Genomic DNA, 10,737 nt, shown 5'->3' with positions numbered 1-10,737 from the left:
TTATTATTATATTATTTTTTAATATTATTATTATTTGGATTACTATAACCCCCCTACATTTAAAAACTTAGCAAAATCAACCACATGATAAAAGTTTAGAAAATCAACAAAACACCCCCCACCAACCTAGCCACTGCCGGCCGCCGACAATCGACAACCTAACGGTGCATGGAAGGCCAAAAATGGTCGCTATGCACCGATATGGTTATTTCCGACCAGATATCTGGTCGAAAATGGCTAGATCTGGTCGTCAATGGCCAGATTCATCGATCTGGCCATTGATGGTAGATCGACAACGATCATCGATCTGGTTGTTGATGACTAGATCCGTTAACGGCCATCGATCTAGCTTCAACGGCAAGATCGATTATGGATCTGGCCGGAAATGGCCATATCGGCACACGGCGGCCATTTTCAACCTTCTGTGCACCGTTCTAATAGTGGCGACGGTTGGCCGTGGTGGTGGTTACTGGTGGTAGGCGGCGGCAAGTTGCTAGGGGTGGTGGCTTGGGTTGGTTGTAATTTGTTTTGAATTCAAGGGTAATTTTGTCCAAAAATTTAATTAATTAGGGGTGAAATAGTAAAAGCCATATTCATGTAAATAAATTTAAAAATAAGGGCATTATTGTCCTAAAATTTTATTAATAAGGGATAGATTTGTAACAAAAAAAGATAACCCTAGTAATCTTAGAATACCTAAGAAAATAGAGGTAATCAGATTATCTCAAATATTACCAATAGTAACCACTATTGGTATTTAAAGATTACCGGTATCTTATATTACTTGACAACCAAACATGGTAATCAAGTAATATAAGATGACTTAACCCTAGTAATGTCAAATACCCCCCAACCAAATGCCTCCTTAAGGTAATCTATCTTTCCATTAATATAACATTTCCAGTAATACAACATTCCTTGAACTAAACACACCTTTAGTGGAAAAAAAAAAAAATTCAATAGAACATTCTTTTTCTTTGTGGTTTGGGTGAACTACATACACATACATAGGGTAGAGCCAGAGAATTAATTAATTTAGTTCTATTAATTTTTTAGATAAAAGAAAAAAAAAAAAAAAAAACCACTTCGATAAAATGGACATGTAATTTTATGGGTATAAATAACTTTGTTCATAAAATACTTTAGGCCCCTATTATTTCAAGGTTTTGCTAGTTGATCAATCCTGATGTCTTGTATGTGTCTTGTATATATCTTCTGATGTAATTTCAGGCTTGGGTGTTGTATTGTCCTTCCATCACAAGAACAAAGTACTCATCAAAATTCAAATTATATAATTACGACAATTGATTCCAAATTAATATAATAAAACCAATAAATTTAATTGAACTAATTAAAATTTGTTGTAATTTCAAGGTTGTACTGACCAATGATCCTCAAAACATAAAAGACTGAGGCAAACTTAACACTGCTGCGGCAGAAACAGCAGTAGTGTTACTATATATATTAGTATCTTATAGTATCCCTAGAATATTGTTAGTATATATATATTAGTATTATAATATCCCTACAATATTTGATTTTTCCTATAATTATGCTAGATTAGAATCTTTCCATATATTGTATTTCCTTATTAACTTTGGCCTTCTCCATTATATATAGAGGCCTCTTTTGTATAGTTAGACACACAGAAACATACAATCATATGATTCCTCAAAGCTCTCTTTATTTCAACATGGTATCAAAGCCACTACTCTGATCTTCCTGTTCGTGCAAGTCGTTTCATTGATATTTCCTTCTACACCAACCTTGGCTTTCCCTACACTGACAGTGGGATTTTCGTGGTTTTACATCCAATTTTGCTCCCTTTTTTTTATCAAATCTGATCATAAACGGAGTCTTGAGAATTTTAACGGTGTTTCTATGTCAAGATTTTCCCGATCCGTTTTCGCACGTGCCCCCTGAATATTCTACATGCGCTACACATCTCCAACAGACATATCAAGCCTATTACAGCCAACTGCAAGCCCAACTTCAAGCCCAATTCAAGTAAGCCTTCCTTTCCAGCCCATTTTTCTTTCTTTTATAAATCAACCCATTTGGTTCAAAGTCTAGCCGAGGTCCACTCGTTGGCTCGTTGACTGTTGACCGTTGACTCGTTAACCGTTGACCAAAAAAAAAAAAAAAAAAGTATGTCTCACTCCTCTCCCACCCTTGATACCATTGTTCGTCCCATTGATACCATTTTAAATGGCTCAAATTATAATATGTGGGCTCAAAATATGGAAGTATTTCTTAGAGGACGAAAATTGTGGTGTTATGTTTCTAGTGATATTCTTGCCCCCAAGCAACAAGATGGTGATAAGTTGGCATGTCGGCTTGAAGATTGGCATAGTATTCATTATAAAATATTGTCTTGGTTTATCAATACTTCTATTCCATCCATCAATAGCCTCCTTCCCAAGCTTGGTAATGCTAAAGCTGCTTGGGATTTTCTTGCTAAACGATACAACTACACTCATGATGCTTCGTTGCAGTTCCAGCTTGAGACTAAGCTTTATCAGATATGCCAGGAATCAGGTCTGTCCATTGCTGATTTTTATTCTCAAGTTAATAATCTTTGGGAACAGTTGTCTGCTGCAGATCCTCAACTCAAATGTTCTGATGACATTGCGTTGTTTGCAACCTACCATGATCGTCGTAAGTTTATGCATTTTATGATGGCACTTCGTGAGGATTTTGAATCTACTCGGGCCTCTCTTTTGCATCGCACACCTCTTCCCACTCTTGAGACTGCAGTTACTGAACTTATTTCCAAAGAAAATCGCCATTCAACCATAAACATGCAAACTCCAGATTCAGTTGTTGCTACTATCCCTAAGACTACCTTTGAATCTTGTCCAGCCTCGGGTCATTTCCCTTTTCAATCCTCAAAGACTGTCTTCTGCAAATACTGCAAACGTCCAGGTAACTCTGTTACAGAATGTCAAAAATTGCAGAACAAAAATCAGTCTCGAACCCCCTTGTTGCAAGCTACTGCTGTGGCTCTAACTACTCCTTCTGCTCTTGAGTCTACTGTTGAGCCTTTTTCAGTGTCCACTACTCTCACTGCTACTGACATTGAGGCATTAATTATCAGGTTTTATCCCGATCTTCAAGTGCTTTGTCTGTCACCTCAAGTATATCTCCTTGGTTTTTTGATTCTGCATGTTGTAATCACATGACATCTGATTCCACCATTTTTTCACAAAAATCTACTTTGTCACCCAATCATATCATATATAATGCTGATGGTTCTCATTTATCTGTTAGTCACGTTGGATCCATTTCCTTCCCTACCTTATCTGTTGAGAACACCTATCTTGTTCCCAAGTTATCCTTAAATCTTCTTTCAGTTGGTCAACTTTGTGAATTAGGTCTTCAACTTACCTTTTCTAATGCTGGTGTTGATGTGCAGGATCCACAGACGGGTTAACTCCTTGGGACAGGCCGTAAGATTGGACGTCTGTTCGAGTTCGCTTCTTTGCAGCTTCTATCCCATCTGTCTCGCTCTATTGTTGCTCCTGCCATCTCTTCCCAATTATGGCATTCTCGATTGGGTCATGCCTCTATAGCTCGTGTTCGTCTTTTGGCCTCCTAAGGTCACCTAGATTCTATAGGTTTTGAGTCTTTTGATTGTGTTTCCTGTCAACTTGGCAAACAAACTCATTTACCTTTTAATATAAGTAACTTTATTTCTACTGCATCTTTTGATTTGATTCACTCTGATATTTGGGGTCCTGCACCCACTCCTCCTGAGGGGGGATCTCATTATTTTGTTATCTTTATTGATGATTATTCTCGTTATACATGGCTGTACTTGTTACAGCATCGATCTGAGCTTGTTCGTGTTTACCAAACTTTTCACAAAATGGTACAAACTCAATTTTCTCGTACCATTAAAGTTTTTCGTTCAGATAATGCCATGGAATACAATGACAAAACTCTCCTTGAGTTCCTGAATCAAACAGGCGCACTGTCACATCGTTCTTGCCCCTATACCTCTCAACAAAATGGTTGTACCGAATGAAAACATTGTCATATCCTTGATACTGTAAAAGCTCTTTTACTTTCTGCTTCTTTACCTGAAAAGTTTTGGGGTGAAGCTGCTCTTACTGCTATGTACACAATCAATCAGGTACCCTCACCTATACTTCACAACAAATCTCCTTATGAGCTTCTCTATGATATGGTTCCTAACTATTCATTACTTCGTGTCTTTGGTTGTGCCTGTTTTGTTACTCTTCCTCCTCATGAACAAACCAAACTTGAACCCCGTTCTCGATTATGCTGTTTTCTTGGTTATGGCTTAACTCAAAAAGCGTTATCGTTGTTATGATCCTATCTCAAACGTCTTTGAGTCTCTCGTCATGTGGAGTTTTGGGAACACAAACCATTTACTAGCATATCCACATTCTTCCCTTCCTCTTCTAACCACTCATTGATATTCACTGATCCCTCTATTGCTCTATTTTCTGACTCTTCTATAGAGATTTTGAGCTCCTCAGACAGTTCTTCCACTGTTGCACCCAATCCAGTTGATGCGTTTGATGGACCACCTGCCACACCACCCATTCCTCCGTCTTCTCCACTCCCTGAACCTCGTCGTTCCAGTCGGGTAAGTGTTCCTCCTACTCATCTTTGTGATTATCACTGTTTCTCTGTCCTTGCCACCCTCCACGAACCTCACAATTATCGTGAGGATCATACTGACCCTCTTTGGCAGCAAGCTATGTCTGATGAATTGAATGCTCTTGTGAAAAAACATATTTGGGATCTAGTAGACTTGCCTCATGGTAAAACTGCAGTGGGATGCAAGTGGATTTATAAAATCAAGACTCGAGCAGATGGATCAATTGAACGCTACAAGGCTCGACTTGTTGCTAAGGGGTTCACCCAGGAGTATGGGATTGACTATGAGGAGACTTTTGCTTCTGTTGCCAGACTTACCTCTGTCAGATCTTTACTTGCAGTTGCTGCTATCCGGCGTTGGGAACTTTTTCAAATGGATGTTAAAAACGCCTTCCTTAATGGTGATCTTACCGAAGAAGTTTACATGCAGCCTCCACTTGGCTATGAGCATCTGATGCGTGTTTCCTACAACATGCAATATATAGCAAGTACACTAGTCGCACAAGTAATATAGTGATAAGTGAGTATCATTCCCACGAGGATTGTTGCTAAGCACTAAGTTTTCTACCGTTTTCAAGTTGAAGAAATCGAATTCTTTTGGATTAAAGGGAGCAATTTAAACTATAATTAAAACAAAATTTTACTAAAATAAACTTAAACTATGAAAGCAAGATTTAAAACGGGATAAAATCAATTCCAACAAACGGGTAGGGTTTTGACTTCATTCGGACTCTATGGGTTAATTTTAAGAATTAAACTAAATTCATATTCTTATGCATTGATTGTGAATCGAACTCTCTAAAGTATCCAACATACCTTCTCAAGCTATGTTGCAACTCATCACCCCACCAATGTATGGCTTCAATCTCTGTCCATTGACTGTAAAAGTGCCCTTTTCTTCATGTGTAACTTCCACTGCTCTGGATGAATGAATTCTTGTAATCGTGAATGGTCCGGACCATCTAGACTTAAGTTTTCCGGGGAATAGCCTAAGTCTAGAATTGAACAACAGCACTCTTTGCCCCACTTCAAAATCCTTCTTCCTGATATGCTTGTCATGCCACCTTTTTGTCTTCTCCTTGTAAATTCGAGCATTTTCATATGCTTCGAGACGGAACTCATCAAGTTCGTTCAAAGTTAGCATCCTTTCCTCCCCCGCAGCTCTTAAATCCATATTTAGTTGTTTGACTGCCCATTATGCTTTATGCTCAAGTTCCACTGATAAGTGACATGCTTTCCCATAAACCATCCTAAAGGGGGACATACCAATCGGATTCTTAAATGCAGTTCGGTAGGCCCATAATGCATCATCCAATTTCCGTGACCAATCCTTCCTAGATGCATTAACTGTCTTTTCTAAAATGCCTTTAAGCTCTTTATTAGATAGTTCCACTTGCTCGCTCGTTTGTGGATGGTAAGGCGTTGCAACTCTATGTGTCACTCCATATTTACCCAATAGTGAATCCAATTGCCTATTGCAAAAATGGGCACCTCCATCACTAATAATAGCCCGTGGTACCCCAAACCTTGAGAAAATACGCTTTCTCACAAACTTAATCACTACCCTAGCATCATTAGTCGACAACGCAACTACTTCAACCCACTTCGACACGTAATGCACCGCTACCAAGATATATTTATTCCCAAAAGAATTTGGGAAGGGGCCCATGAAATCAATCCCCCACACATCAAAAAGCTCAACCACCAGGATGTTGTTCAACGGCATCTCATCTCTTTTTGAAATATTACCACTCCGTTGACACTGGTCGCACTCCTGAATCATCCGGAAAGAATCCTTAAAGAGGGTTGGCCAATAAAACCCCGATTGTAGAACCTTGGCTGCTGTCGTAGTTCCTCCAAAATGGCCACTTACTTCCCTCTCGTGACAATGTCATAGAATGCTTTTCATCTCCTCCTCCGGGACACATCTCCGTATCACTTAGTCAACATAGTGTCTATATAGAAATGGCTCTTCCCAAAAGTAGTACTTCAAATCTGAGAAAAATTTTCTCTTTTGTTGGAACGTCATACCACTTGGGAGCACCCTTGATGACAAATAATTTGCAAAATCTGAATACCATGGTGCTTCATCACTCTCATCAACTTCTCATCCGGAAACGTTTCTCTAATTGGGATTTCCTCCACATTTCCTTGAAGTAGTCTCTCAATTCTCGACAAGTGATCTGCCACCACATTTTCTGACCCCTTCTTATTGCGAATTTCCAACTCAAACTCCTGAAGCAATAGGATCCATCTTATGAGCCGAGGTTTCGCTTCTTGCTTTGCCAATAGGTGCCTAAGTGCTGAATGGTCCGTGTTGATGATCACCTTTGCACCTAACAAATACGAACGAAACTTGTCAAAAGCAAAAACCACAGCCAGCAATTCTTTTTCAGTGGTGGTGTAATTCAATTGTGCATCAATGAGTGTTTTGCTAGCATATTGAATTACATGCAACATTTTGTTCTTCCGCTGTCCTAACACTACCCCTAAAGCAAATTCACTAGTATCACACATTAATTCAAATGGCAGTCCCAAATCGGGAACTGCAATAATAGGTGCAGATACTAATAATTTTTTAAGAGTTAGAAAGGCATGCATGCATTCATCATTAAAATCAAACACAGCATCTTTATTCAATAAATTGCAAAAGGGTTTAGAAATCTTAGAAAAATCCTTGATGAACCGTCTGTAAAACCCCGCATGCCCTAAGAAACTTCGGACTGCTTTGACATTTGATGGTGGTGGCAGCTTCTCAATCACTTCTGTCTTTGCTCGATCAACTTCTATTCCATCCTTTGAAATCCTATGGCCGAGCACTATTCCCTCCTGGACCATGAAGTGACACTTCTCCCAATTGAGCACCAGGTTCGTCTCCTTACATCGCTGCAAAACAAGAGAAAGATTTGTTAGATAACTATCAAAAGACGAACCAAAAACTGAGAAGTTATCTATGAAGACTTTTATGAACCGTTCCACCATGTCTCTAAAGATCGACATCATGCATCTCTGGAATGTTGCTGGTGCATTGCATAACCCAAAAGGCATCCTTCGGTAAGCAAAGGTGCCATAGGGGCAAGTAAAGGTTGTCTTCTCTTGATCCTCAGGAGCGAAGGCAATCTGGTTGTATCCTGAATACCCATCCAGGAAACAGTAATAGGCATGTCCTGCCAACCTCTCCAACATCTGATCAATGAAAGGTAATGGAAAATGATCCTTCCTTGTCACCTCATTCAATTTCCAATAATCAATGCACACTCTCTAGCCCATCACCGTCCTAGTTGGTATCAATTCATTACTCTCATTTCTTACTACCGTGATACCTCCCTTCTTCGGAACCACTTGTACCGGGCTCACCCACGGACTGTCGGAAATAGGATAGATAATCCCTGCATCTAAGAGTTTCACCATCTTCTTTCTCACCACTTCCTTCATCGAAGGATTCAATCTTCGTTGTGGTTACACCCTAGGCTTAATATCATCCTCCATGAGAATCTTATGCATGCAAAATGATGGTGAGATGCCTCTAATGTCCGAAATCGTCCATCCAATTGCTAGTCTATGTTCCCTCAACACCTTAATCAACCGCTCTTCCTCCAACTTACTTAATCCTGAACTAATGATCACTGGGAAGGTTTCTGAGTCCCCAAGATATACATATTTGAGGTGGGAAGGTAAAGGTTTCAACTCAAGCTTTGGAGGTTCTTCATTTTTTTCCTTTTCCTTCTCTTTTTCAAAATCAAACTCCTCAAATTCTAACTCTTACCTCTCATCAATCTATTGAAGTGCTTCTAACAACTTAGCACATTCATTACTCGTCGAATCATCTACCTCTACTGTTTTGGATTTGGCTATACACGCTTCTAGAGGTAATTGTGGGGTGTTTTCTTCAATAGATTCCACAACAAATTTATCCACCACATCGACACTAAAGCATGAATCCGATTCGGATGGAACTTCATCGCCTCAAAGACATTGAAAGTGACTGTTTCATCTTGAACTCTCAACAGTAGCTTTCCTTCTTGCACATCTATTAGTGCTCTCCTCGTGGGCAAGAATGTTCGGCCCAAAATGAGAGGAATTTCCTTATCCTCTTTCATATCAAGAACTACAAAATTAGCTGGAAAAATTATCTTATCCACCTTCACCAACACATCCTCCACTATCCCCCTCGGATGTTTTATGGGCCTATTCGCTAGTTGTAACGACATGGTCGTTGGCTTCACTTCACCAATTCCCAATCTCCTGAAAATAGAAAAGGGCATTAAATTAATACTAGCACCTAAATTACATAAAATACAATCAAACATAATATCTCCTATAGTGCAAGGAATAGTAAAACTCCTTGGATCTTTGAGCTTCGGGGGTAACTTCTTCTGGAGAATGACACTGCACTCTTCCGTAAGCATTACCGTTTCCTCATCTTCTAACTTCCTTTTGTTCGAAAGGATTTCCTTAAGGAACTTCGTGTAGCTCGGCATCTGCTGCAATGCATCTGCAAAAGGAATGTTAATATGCAATTTTTTAAAAATTTCAATAAATTTTAAAAAATGCTTATCCTGATTTTTCTTCTTCAGTCTCTGAGGAAAAGGCACGGGTGGAGTGTGATGTGCCAACTCTGGTGGTATCTTGGGGAATGGCAATTTCTCCTTCTTCTTTTGCCTTTCATCCTTCTTCTTGTTCTCTTCCTCCAACCCGCTTGGTTTCTCATCAACTACAATCTCTTCATCAACTTCCTTTTCAGATTCTTCCTTTTCAGATTCTTTCTTTCCAGCTTGTTCAACCTCTTCCAAAACTGTCCCACTCCTCAAAATTATGGCATTTGCTTGCTCACGTGGGTTAGTGACTGTATTGCTTGGTAAGGAACCCTACAGTCTCTCATTTAGCTTCTCGGCCAATTGGCCCATCTGTACCTCAAGATTCCGAATGGATGCCCCTTGATTTCTGAAATTCGTCCTCGTCTCATTCATAAATCCCGTGGTCTCCTGCATGAATTTCCTAAACATGTCCTCCAACTTTATCACTCTTGGGTCTCCCTAGTTGATTATTCACCCTTGGTTGGTTATTTGGCAATGTCCTTTGGTTCCATTGATTATTTTGCTGGTTCTGATTGCCCCAAGCCAGATTTGGATGATTTCTCCACCCCGGATTGTATGTGTTGGAGTACGGGTTATTTGGTTGCCTCTAATTTCCTGCCAAGTAGTTCACTTGCTCCGATGATGAAGATGACGAAGCAAATGTGTTCCCCACTTGACACTCACTGCTCACATGGTTTCCTACACAAAAATCACAAGTTAGTTGAGGTGTTTGAATAGAGTTTACCTGCATACTTCCCAACTATTTCTGAAGTGCCATGAGTTGGGTTGAGATGACTGTGAAGGCATCAACTTCATGAAGACCCGCTGATTTTCTTGGTATTGCTCTCTCATTTGGTCTTTGATAGTTGTTGCTTGCCAAAACCTCAAGCAACTCATAAGCCTCCTTTGGTATCTTATTCTGCAAAGCTCCTCCTGACGCTGCATCCACCGTGGTTTGCATGTTACCCATCAGTCCATTGTAGAAAGTTTGGACTTGAAGCCAAACTGGCAATCCATGATGTGGACATTGCCTCATCAATTCCTTGTACCTCTCCCCAGCCTCATACAATGACTCAAATTCATCTTGTAGAAATGATGTGATATCATTTCTCAGTTTTGCTGATTTTGCTGGAGGAAAGAACTTGGTCAGGAACTTCTGTGCTAGATCATTCCAAGTTGTGATAGTCCCCGCTGGTAGTGCCATTAACCACCCCTTTGCTTTATCCCCCAATGAGAATGGGAATAACCTCAACCTAATGGCGTCATCTGACACTCCATTTGACTTGAAGGTGTCACAAATTTCCAAGAAGTTCGCAATATGCTGATTCGGATCTTCCTTCAAATCACCATTAAACCTTACCGATTGTTGGATCATCTGAATGATTGCCGGCTTAATAGCAAAGTTGTTGGCTTGGACCGTAGGCCTAGTAATACTCGACCCACTGCCATTAACCGTGGGAACTGAGAATTCCCTTAGTGTCCTGTTTTCTGGTTCTGTCATTTCAACAACTGTTTCTTCTATTTCAACCAC

The 10,737-nt window shown here is 39.8% G+C and overlaps 1 non-coding gene across 1 annotated transcript; it reads left to right on the top strand.

Annotated features, from left to right (window-relative positions):
• The first annotated feature begins 10,216 nt into the window (after positions 1-10,216).
• On the top strand, positions 10,217-10,323 carry LOC116114472. The gene has a single exon (XR_004125550.1). It is a non-coding gene; the product is annotated as a small nucleolar RNA R71 (small nucleolar RNA).
• Positions 10,324-10,737: the final 414 nt, after the last annotated feature.

Source organism: Pistacia vera, unplaced genomic scaffold (genome assembly GCF_008641045.1).
Source record: "Pistacia vera cultivar Batoury unplaced genomic scaffold, PisVer_v2 Contig71, whole genome shotgun sequence".
Classification (NCBI taxonomy): domain Eukaryota; kingdom Viridiplantae; phylum Streptophyta; class Magnoliopsida; order Sapindales; family Anacardiaceae; genus Pistacia; species Pistacia vera.
The sequence above is the reverse complement of the archived record's forward strand: the minus strand, read 5'-3'. Positions and strand labels throughout refer to the sequence as shown.